Source organism: Pollicipes pollicipes, unplaced genomic scaffold, assembly GCF_011947565.3.
Source record: "Pollicipes pollicipes isolate AB1234 unplaced genomic scaffold, Ppol_2.1 Scaffold_4881;HRSCAF=5763_pilon_pilon_pilon, whole genome shotgun sequence".
Classification (NCBI taxonomy): Eukaryota; Metazoa; Arthropoda; class Thecostraca; order Pollicipedomorpha; family Pollicipedidae; genus Pollicipes; species Pollicipes pollicipes.
This window is the reverse complement of record NW_023596576.1, coordinates 42334595-42345242: the sequence shown is the minus strand read 5'-3', so window position 1 is coordinate 42345242 and position 10648 is coordinate 42334595. Positions and strand designations below refer to the sequence as shown.

Genomic DNA, 10648 nt, shown 5'->3' with positions numbered 1-10648 from the left:
GCCCGGCTAGCTCAGTCGCTAGAGCATGGGAATCTTAATCCCAGGGTCGTGGGTTTGGGCCCCACGTTGGGCGCCAGCTCTGTGGGTGTGTGTGTGTGTGTGTGTGTGTGTGGACCGTTGGGGTGGTGGTGCGGTGCGATGGGGCGGGGTTTCCTGGCCGCCGCTGGATGTCGCACGCCGCCGGTTGCCGCTGTCACATCCACCCACGAGAGCAAATTTATAATGAGGAGCCCATTGGTCAGCGTACGAGCTCCATGATGTTAGCGCACGGCTCGACACGTTGTGGCTCCGGTACACCCGACGTCAACACACACTCATGTGAGCCACAGAGCTAGGATGAGGCGGGTGACCGGGGCATTGGCGGGATGGCGGATCCGGTCAGGCACCATGAACGGCTGTCTCCCCGCCCATGGCTGTGCGCCCTTGACCACGGTATCCACCTCCACCCTTTAGCTAGCGATATCATTTAAATGGGGCAAAAACGGGAATGCGTGCATACTAATGCGCCTAACCGGCAAGGGTCCCCCGCACTGGCGAACTATATTGACAAGGGCCCACTAGGTAATGACCCTGGGACCCCCCCCCCCCCCCCCCGCCTTAATTAATCCACGCAGACTCCACGCACTCGGCGCCCATCACACTCATTCCAAGCATTCGCATACGCTGGTGCCCACACCATCTCGTTCATCCTTGGCACGCACGCGGGTGGGACCCCCCCCCCCCCGCTTTTTTCCCCGCACCTTGACATTATAATTGGCCCGTCTGCATGGGTCCTCGTTAAGTTTAATTCACTTATCACAGGTTCCACTCCCAGCGTAGGACGTGGTGGGCCAGGCTTTTACCGTAAGATATTCCCGTTGACCTGTAGTTTCGTGATCGGATGGTGGTGTCAGGGCTCGCGCATCTCTTAGGGTGGCCGCTGATCCAAGAAATGTATCCCACCAAAAGGCTACCACTAAATCTTTTTAAAAATGAACGTTTGAAATGTCTCAGCTGTGATGCAACCGATTTCTTGGTTTTTTCCTCGCATATATTGTCCAGTTGGGGATAAAGAGCTGTGTATGCCCACCACTCACTTGTCTGGCGCGCGACAAAACCAGCCGCAGGGCAGCATCTTCAGCTCACTTGATTTCGCTCGAGCTTTATTACCACATCGTCGAACAAATGGATCGGTCATCAATCGTTCCACCCCTCTGCCCCGTCTGCTGCCGATGGCATGCGCCTGGATCAGGACTGTTCCGTGCAGCAGTTGTATGCTGCCGTGCAGTCTAAGGTTCCAGAGATGGCCTCTGAGAAATGAGGCGCACAAGAGTGCGAGAGGACTTTATTAACGCTGTAATCGTACGTTACCGTAGTCTCTGCTTCTTGCCTTTGAGCTCGCTGCATAGTCGTCAAAAGAATTCCGTTTTGAAGAGTTTGTCTACTTACTGTACGCCTAAAAATAGCTCCTTATTCCGTGTGATGGACGCTACTGCATGCTGGCAAATTGCTTTCTATGATTGTGCTCGGTCAGGGCTAACGGAACCTTTCACCGTGTATTTGGGTGTTGGAGCGTGGTTTGCTAAAAAGTCGGGATGCTCGTGGTGTTGGCAGAATGATTGCGATAACTTATGTTCGTGGTATGTAATTTTCTAACGTTTCGTTCGGGAGAGGCTATCGTTACATTTCGGGTTAGTTGCTATATAGTCGCCAGTCATTATCATAGCACCACGCATCAGGTGCTAAGATGTGCGAGGTCGATTAATTGATAATTCATACATATATTTGATATGTTCTTCATTTTACCAGGTAATTCAGCAAACCGTAACCACTATTGCAACAGAAGTAGACAAGACCTCGGACAAGAGCGGCCCGACAAGCTCGGGTCGCTCGCGGGCTGCAAAATGAAGGCCAAATGAAGAGTGACAAACCCAGTTGTTGAGTTGTGCTTCTCGTAGGCGTCCTCCCCTACTGTGGCTGTGATGGTCACCCATCAGGTGGCACTACATACAAAATATTGCTCAAATTTCAACTCGGTATTTGGCCTACACTGCATTTTCATCCCCAACAATAACAATGAACTAGTTCATCCTGGCAAACACAGTTCCACGTGCAACGATTACAGTCAAGTCGTTAAGCGTTGACATGGCTGATGCTTTCAATGCGATAAACCCGGACTTCCATTCGTTGCACAATGACCATGTGCAATGACCATGTGCGGGATACCATCATACAAAGTTGCGGCACGAAAGCCAAAACACACACGCATGCACTCACTGGTGCACACACACACACACACACACACACACACACACACACACACACACACACACACACACACACACACACACACACACACACACACACACCACACACACACACACACACCACACACACACACACACACACACACACACACACACACACACACACACACACACACACACACACACACACACACACACACACACACACACACACACACACACACACACACACACACACACACACACCACACACACACACACACACACACACACACACACACACACACACACACACACACACACACACACACACACACACACACACACACACACACACACACACACACACACACACACACACACACACACACACACACACACACACACACACACCACACACACACACACAACACCACACACACACACACACACACACACACACACACAACACACACACACACACACACACACACACACACACACACACACATCCACCGGTCAAATCCGCGCCGAAAGGGAACGTGGCTGATTCAACCCGACCCGTTGTCGCTGTCATCTCACCCTCGCTCGACGACTTCGCCTTGGCTGCTAGCTGCGTCTGCTGGAGCATCTGTTGGTCTTCGTCACACATATCTCCTTGGGGCGCCTTCACCAGCGTTGCAACTTACTCTAGAGACGCTGAGCGTAAACTGGCTCGGCTGTTGGCTTCCGCTGCTCCTCTACACCCCTGTCGCCGGCGCCCCTTGTCGCCCACTCGCCGCGAACTCGGGCACCGTCGTCAAGTGCGAAGCTTGCCGCTCTATACCGCTCCAGGATTCTACGGCGCGAGAACGTTGCACCCACTTTACGCACCTGCGGCGGAAGACGATGCCGCACATTATTCCGGCCGCAAAGTCAGATACTTTCACAGATGTGTGCGGTCGAAGCACGCCTTCCGACGAAACTGCCTCTGCCTAACAAGGTCTCGTCAATCACCCACTCTCGGCTGCGGTCGTCCCCCGACATCTACGGAGGCGCTGATATTGTAGCGAGTCGAACGGTCATGCAGCAGCTCGGCGGGACTGCGGTCGGTGGTTGCTTGGATCGTGCTGCGGTGCAGCAGTAGGAAAGTATAGAGATCTTGAGTACAGTCAGCCTTCTACAGATCGGCTGACTGGAGTGCGTGCTTCGCGGCCTTGTTGCCATTTTCACCTGGCCTGACCACTGGGGGTGGTAGCACGACACTTTTATGCGAATAACACCCAAACGCTCGGCAGTTATGAGGTGACTTATTCAGACGTGAAAGCCTATCCGCAATCTCACCATCTGAATTTCGGACAATCCTCTCAGTACACCAGTTTCTTAAAGAGATGCAGGACTGTGTTGACCGCTGCACGCTTACAAAGCCCAAGTTCAGCCTATTTTGAGAAGAAGTCGATGCCGACAATCGCGAATATCCACTCAATGCGATCATCTGCCGCGTGAAAAATAAAATATAGCCCCAGCTTAAATGATGGCTCGTCAGGTAGCAGTACTGGCTGCAGTGGCGCATACCTAGGCGCGGCCGTTTGACCTGCCACAAAGCAGATCCTGCAGTCTCTAACGACTTTCAGTGCATAATTCACACAAGGCTGCCAGCAGAGACAACGCAGCCTCTGTCTCTTACAAAGTATGCTCTAATAGTCCTCGTGGACAATTTCCATCAGTCCTGTCCGTAAAGGTTCTGCTATCAGCACACGGCCAACGCGCGCTCACAGCTCACCGCTTCGTGAAGGTCGTCGCCACCAGCTGTTCATCCTCTGACGCCTCCTGCACCGGCGCTGGGGGACGAGACAGCCTATCCGCCCGGTTGATGGGAGCCCAGACAGATATCTGCCCGGTTGATGGCAGCCGAGACAGACATCTGCCCGGTTGGTGGGAGCCCAGACAGCCCATCCGCCCGGTTGATGGGAGCCGACACAGACAGCTTCCCGGTTGATGGGAGCCCAGACAGCACATCCGCCTGGTTGATGGGAGCCGAGACAGATATCTGCCCAGTTGATGGGAGCCCAGACAAACATCTACCCGGTTGATGGGAGCCGAGATAATCCATTTGCCCGGTTGATGGGGGCCGAGACAGATATCTGCTCGGTTGATGGGGGCCGAGACGGACATCTGCCCAGTTGACGCTTCCCCTGGTACACTGCAGTGTAAAAAAGTACTCCATCAGTTAAGAAGCGAAGCGAGAAATGTGCATTTCCGTCCTGCCGATGCCTTGTAACGTGGTTACAGTGCTAAGCGTCTGTTGGTCGGTTCTCAAAACAAGCCTCTCTGCTCAGGTATCTGTGCCGCTATTTTAAATTGGCCAGACACATGCCAGCACCGCTCTTTCGGGGACGCCTTAGCGACGTCGAGTCTCCGACAGTGGACTGGATGCAAACGCCACCACTCGTTCACCTTCACGTTGCAGCTTGGTCACCCCAGTTTCGATGTCCACATATCCGGCGTCTAATGTAAGGCCTGTGGGCAGAGTCGGATCAAACATCACCAGGAGAGACCCGGTTAAAACCACCTCCATTATGTCCCTGAACGCTGCGTCCATAGCTGGCATCCACACGAACTTAGGACATCCTTTTCTCAGTATCCGTTACAGCTCTTCCGCTCTCGAGCTTTATCTGGGGATGACCCGGCCATAAAAGCAACAGCCCCATGACAGCCTGACGCTGCCTTATCGTAACCAGCGGCCTTATGTCATGCAGGGCTGGGGCTCTGCTGAGATCCAATTTCAACCCGTCACTAGTACTGAGAAGCCGAGGAAGTCGGTGCAACTCGCACCGAACTGTTACTTGCCGATGCTCAAACTTAGGTGTTACTCGCCTGGCCGTATTGTAGTGACGTTCAACTAGGCACCGTGCTCTCCTACGTGCGTCCTGCTGTGATAACATCGAGATAGACTTGACCACCTGAAGTCTCCGAAACATTGCTTCCATCACTTCTGGAGGCAGCTTAGTAGGGGCTGCATGTTGTAAAAGCATCTTTGTTGACAACGTAAGCCATTGTGGGTTTAAAACACCGCCCAGTTTCTGAATTTCTTGAGAACATGAGCTGATCGCAAACCACGTTCATACACGGATCGAGAACACTTGCTCTCCAATCAACTGGCCTAGCATCTCCTGCATTACGGGTAGCGGATACCCGCTGGCTGATACGCCTTTTCTGACTTCACGGAGATCACCGCAGCCTGGTCTGACATGATCAACGCCTAGAGACAATTATCAGAAAAATCCCCGGCTATCCGACGCTTCTAGATTTGCTCTAGATCTAGATCTAGATTTTCCCCTAGATCTTTCCTCTATCGTCATCTCGATCATCTGGTGGTCCTCTAGATCCTACAGAAGCGTTTGATCCCCTGTCGAAGGGAAGACGGTAATGGCCTCGGCTTCCGCTGCACGTAGATGGTGTCATCACGCAGCTAGACTTCATGAACAAAGTCCTTGGTGGGTGACAGAACATCCCCGCTCTCGCCCACTGCGATGACCTCAGCACCTGTCACTAGCTCGTCCACTGCACACTCGGCTGAACCGTGTCTGACGGAGATGCACAGACTTCCTCGGAGCCGGGCTGTCCCTACCGTCGTTGTATGCTATCATGCGTTTCTTCCAATACTGTGCTGGGGACAAAATTTGGCAAGACTGCGTGGAACTACTGTCTGCTTACTAGATATATGGACGACCTATGCGCGGATAGCTCTGATCTCATCGTTTTGTCTGGAAGGTGAGAACCCACTAGGCGAGCTCCTTGTCCCAGAAGAAGTTGTCGGAGCTGTTAAAAATTGGGGGTTTTCAATATTGCTGAATGACAGGATGAGTTTACGACACTGTGAAAAAACAAACATTCCACTCATTTCCATCATGAACGTAAGCAGCTTTCGGTCAACCATAATTTATGCACTTTATCGGTCGACGGATACTTCATCAAGAGTTGTCTGGTTACCAAGATCTTGCATGGTGGTTTGGTAAAGACGGCATTTATCTGCAGCGAGTTTAAGCCACGCACAGCGAAGACTCTCCAGAACCGTTTGAAAAAAATCTGGTAATGGTTCTTAACACTAGAGCTTGCGGTCAGAATGGCATTTATTACGCGTTCCAAGTTCACTAGAATTCTTCGCATGACTGGGTGCAAACAGACAACTGCATACACACCTCGGACATTCGTCGGGTTCAAGCTTTTTCCCATCACGCAAAGGCACAACTTTTGTTCCATTCCTCAGCAGATGTAGATTTCAAAATACTGCCTTTATGTGAGATATTAAAGCGGTCATCCATCGGTGCATAGAAAGGTGAACTAGTCAGCAGCACGGGAAAAGAACTATTTTGAAAGGAGAAACCCGTTCAGTGACCACATATTCCAAACAATGTGACAGTAATCAACTTATCTGGAAATTCAAATCATGGGGGTTTCATTCGGAGGACCTCTCCTCCTCGGACACGAAATGCGCCTGGAAATCATCAAGCTGCAGCCTCAACTGATCTCAACAAACACCTGGAACTGGATACGGCGGTGTGAACTCAGCTAGCGCTCCCTCCTGCAGCCGCAAATCAATGCCGCCACCGTACCACCGTTCCATATCCGCGTAGCTCCGGGAAAACACCTTCGGAAATGAACTGACCAACGTCACTAATTTATGTTTCTGAGAGCCAGTGACAGGGGAGCCAATTATGAACTCTGATAGCACCTCATCAGTCGTCGTTCGAGCATGCTGGTCATCGTTTGCAGAGACCGCGTTTACCTCCGCTGTGACTTCAACGGCGGCTGCTCTAGCAGGCTCGGGCTGGTGCATCTCCACATGCTCGTGCATAGAGCGCATCGCTTACTAAAAACAAGTTAATAGTTGCATGCGTCGTGGAAAGCATGGCCACTGGCTCGCCATTTTGCTCGGACGTCCGTTTGGCGTTGTCTCTTCAGCTGTTGGAAGTCCCAGCATCCCGTTTATGCTTTCTTTGACGTTCTCCGGTGGGTGTGGCTTGCCGTCCGCCGACGTCAGCTGAGTGCGAGCTGTAGTTTCGTGTTACGCCTGCGCCCGGGTGGCGGGTCTGAGCGATGCACGCCGCCATCTGGTAAGCGCCTTGAAGACGGTAACTGCTGGGGACCCCGCCAGGTGGCAGCCTATCGCAAAGGCGATTGTCCGGTGGCGACGTCAGCAGCTACTCCCTTTGACCACTCGGAAGCCAGCCACAGGTCAGTTGCATGCACTTATCAAGTGTAGTTTTAACCAAGTGACCGAGTTTTCGAGGTAGCAGGAAAGCACGTGGTGCATCTTGGTCCGCGAAAACGGGGAAAACCCCCTCGCGGCAAAGGCACACAACGATCCGGAAGATTCATACTTTTGAAGCAGACCTATTGATCCCTGCATTGCGCACCTCTGAAGCACGCCTATTTATCCCTATAGTGCACACCTACACCACACACCTTTATCTCACCCTCGATTTCCTAAACAACACACCTTTAAGCAAGCACACCCATATTACACACCCTGTTCCCTCTCGCAGTTAAGCTACCTACTCCGCCACCGGTTCCTCCTGGATTAGCACGGACCTCAGAAGGCGTCACGGGCCGTTTTTGGACGAGACCTCGAACACCAGCACCGCTGATCTCGGACCCCGTCTCCATGGACACCGTTGGCCACTCTAGAACTCGGTCTCCGTTGAGGTCTCCGGCCACTTTCGGCAAAGGGGCAGAAACGCACCTAAATTGGGAGGGCCAGACTGTAATTTAAGCCGTTTCGTTTGGCTCCAGTCCAACTCCTTGGTCCCCGCTCTTTGTACACCTCTGCCTTTTAGACCCATGCATTCGACGTTACAATTAAAACCGAATGCGATTTAGCGTTGAAACGAGGACACAAGTCTTTCACATTTTAGTTTTGTCCAAATTGTCCTGAATAAAAAGTCCTGAATATAAACAGAAATTGTCCTTAACAATTCGCTACATTCCGAGAGTACCCTTCCAAAACTATACGCATGTCTGGCAAAGAAACTAGAGGGGATCGATTAAGCCGCTACTCCCATTCAGAAAAAGGGTCATCGACTGAGTGACTTCGCCACGTGGCTAAACATCCCTTATAATTGAAGCGAATATTCACCTTCACGTACCTAGGAGGTGCGCACGTCATTTTCACATCTGGTCATATGGCATCAAATGTGTCATGCGTCAGCCCAGAGTAACCAGCGTAATAAACGTTTCTCACCACGCACAGTGTAGGGGAGGGGTGAAACCTACCCAATCCTCTTGTTTGCGTGAAGTGGCAGCTAATCGAGCAGGGAGCAGTGCACGATTTTCTACCCGTTGACGTAAGGACGAGACAGTTATGAAACCCGATGAGCCGGTATTTGTTTTTATGGCCTGACAGTTACCGTTACTCGCGATCGCCGGCAGACCGCAGCGGCGAACCGACACTCGTCGCGCGGCAGGACTACCTGCCAACTGGAAAGGCGCGTTTGCGGCGGCGCATGAACTGGCGGCAGCATCCTCAGAAAGCGCTTTATGAACGGACCCCTAACTCAGCACGAGCTTAGACGCACCGCGCCAAGTAACTATCCATCAGCCGGGAGCTGGCATTGCCGATCGCGGGAGAAGACCGCGAGAAGTGAAGGGAAGTAAAGCCAATCGGCAACATTCCATAGGTCTGATAATTGAAACGTCTGAGTAGGTATCTGGAAAACTTCGCTCTGGCAGAGAAAAGGTCGCCATGACATTGGCGTCACAAACCTTACTCAGTTACCTTTAACAGAATATCAATGGATATAGGTTTTAGAAAGCGTGACGGTATCACTGGTACAACCGATGTTTGCTTGATAACGTTCCTTAAATCAGTACTTTTTTAACTGAACTCTGATAAATGTTAGCACAAGAACTCTGATTTCATGATGTCCTGAAATTGGAAACTGAAGAACACACTTATTTCAGATATCACCGTCGCACACATTGCCCCACATGTCTGCCAGCTTGTCCGTTTCATACCCCGTCGGTTTTTATTGTGTTCCTGGTCGATGAGAGACGCACCTGTTTCCGACCTGTGTTTTTCTTCTTTTCGCGGCATCAGATATTACGTTTTCAATGTTAGTCGAGTGGAGAGAGAAAAATAGCAATATTGAACCGCTGCCGAAATGCGATGCTTGATGAAACGCTTCCCGTCAAGGGCATTGGAAATATTACAGCGAAGATTTTACGAAATACGCTATTTGTGGCCGAAAATCCACAGTTTTTTGACCAGTGGTAGCAAATATGTGTCCGCTAAGGGTGTGAATGGACAGGCCCGGCCCAGCTGGGCTGGTTCGCTGAGGCTACAAACGTTCCGGTTAGATGGAGTTACGGCTCACTTGGTCCGCGGCCTCACTCGTAATAAGACGTACCCGATTCGGTAGCCCATGGTGCCCGAGTGCCCAGTGGGTTGGATCTGTAAACTCACCCATAATTAGACGTCCCCGATTCGGTAGTCCATCGGCCCGAGTGCCCAATGGGCTGGATCTACAGCCTCGCTCGTAATTAGACGTGACCGATTCGGCAGCCCATCGCGCCCGAGTGTGTCGTGAGCTGGATCTACAGCCTCGCTCGTAATTAGACATGCCCGATTCGGCAGCCCATCGTGCCCGAGTGTGTAGTCAGCTGGATCCACAGCCTCGCTCGTAATTAGACGTGCCCGATTCGGCAGCTCATTGTGCCCGAGTGTGTGGTGAGTTGAATCCACAGCCTCGCTCGTAATTAGACGTGCCTGATTCGGCAGCCCATCATGCCCGAGTGTGTGGTGAGCTGGATCTACAGCCTCGCTCAGAATAAGACGCATCCGATTCGGACAGTAATGTCAAGAGTTTTGAGCTCTTCCTTAAGAGCTCCGAGTCTCAATTGTAGGCGCGTGAGCTAAATGCTGTCGGCTGTCTGCTGTGCTAAAGTCTTGTTCCACTTCTCGTGGGAATTCTACAGGCTGTTCAAACTGATTGAATAACCGGCGGTGAAGAAACTGACGGCCACCTCAAACTTCATATGAGCTGATTCTGTTTGCATAATTGCTCAGTCTTCTACTTAAAATGTCTCTCGAAAGGAATGCCTATATTGTCCCATGTGCACTTTCTAAAAATATCGCATGGAGGAGTAACAAGTCCCGGGAATTCAGGACAAGGGACCTTTGTCATAGCCTACAGACGTGGTGCCTTCCCTTTGACGGCAACGAGGTTATGACCGGTGCTGGTGTGAGTTCATCACATGACTCGCGTAATGATGCAGGATCAGACACTGCTATTGAACACACGATTGTATTCACCTTTTCAGTGTGTTGCCAGCGAAATAATTGGTCCGCAGGGCCAGTGACGTCCAGCGACTAATTTCACATGTGTCTCACGACTCCACCCGGACACACTGAGCCTGTAGACACCGTAACCACATCAGAAAAC

General features: G+C 51.6%; 1 non-coding gene across 1 annotated transcript; it reads left to right on the top strand.

Annotated features, from left to right (window-relative positions):
* TRNAK-CUU (transfer RNA lysine (anticodon CUU)) lies at positions 1-73 on the top strand. Its single transcript has one exon. It is a non-coding gene; the product is annotated as a tRNA-Lys (tRNA).
* Positions 74-10648: the final 10575 nt, after the last annotated feature.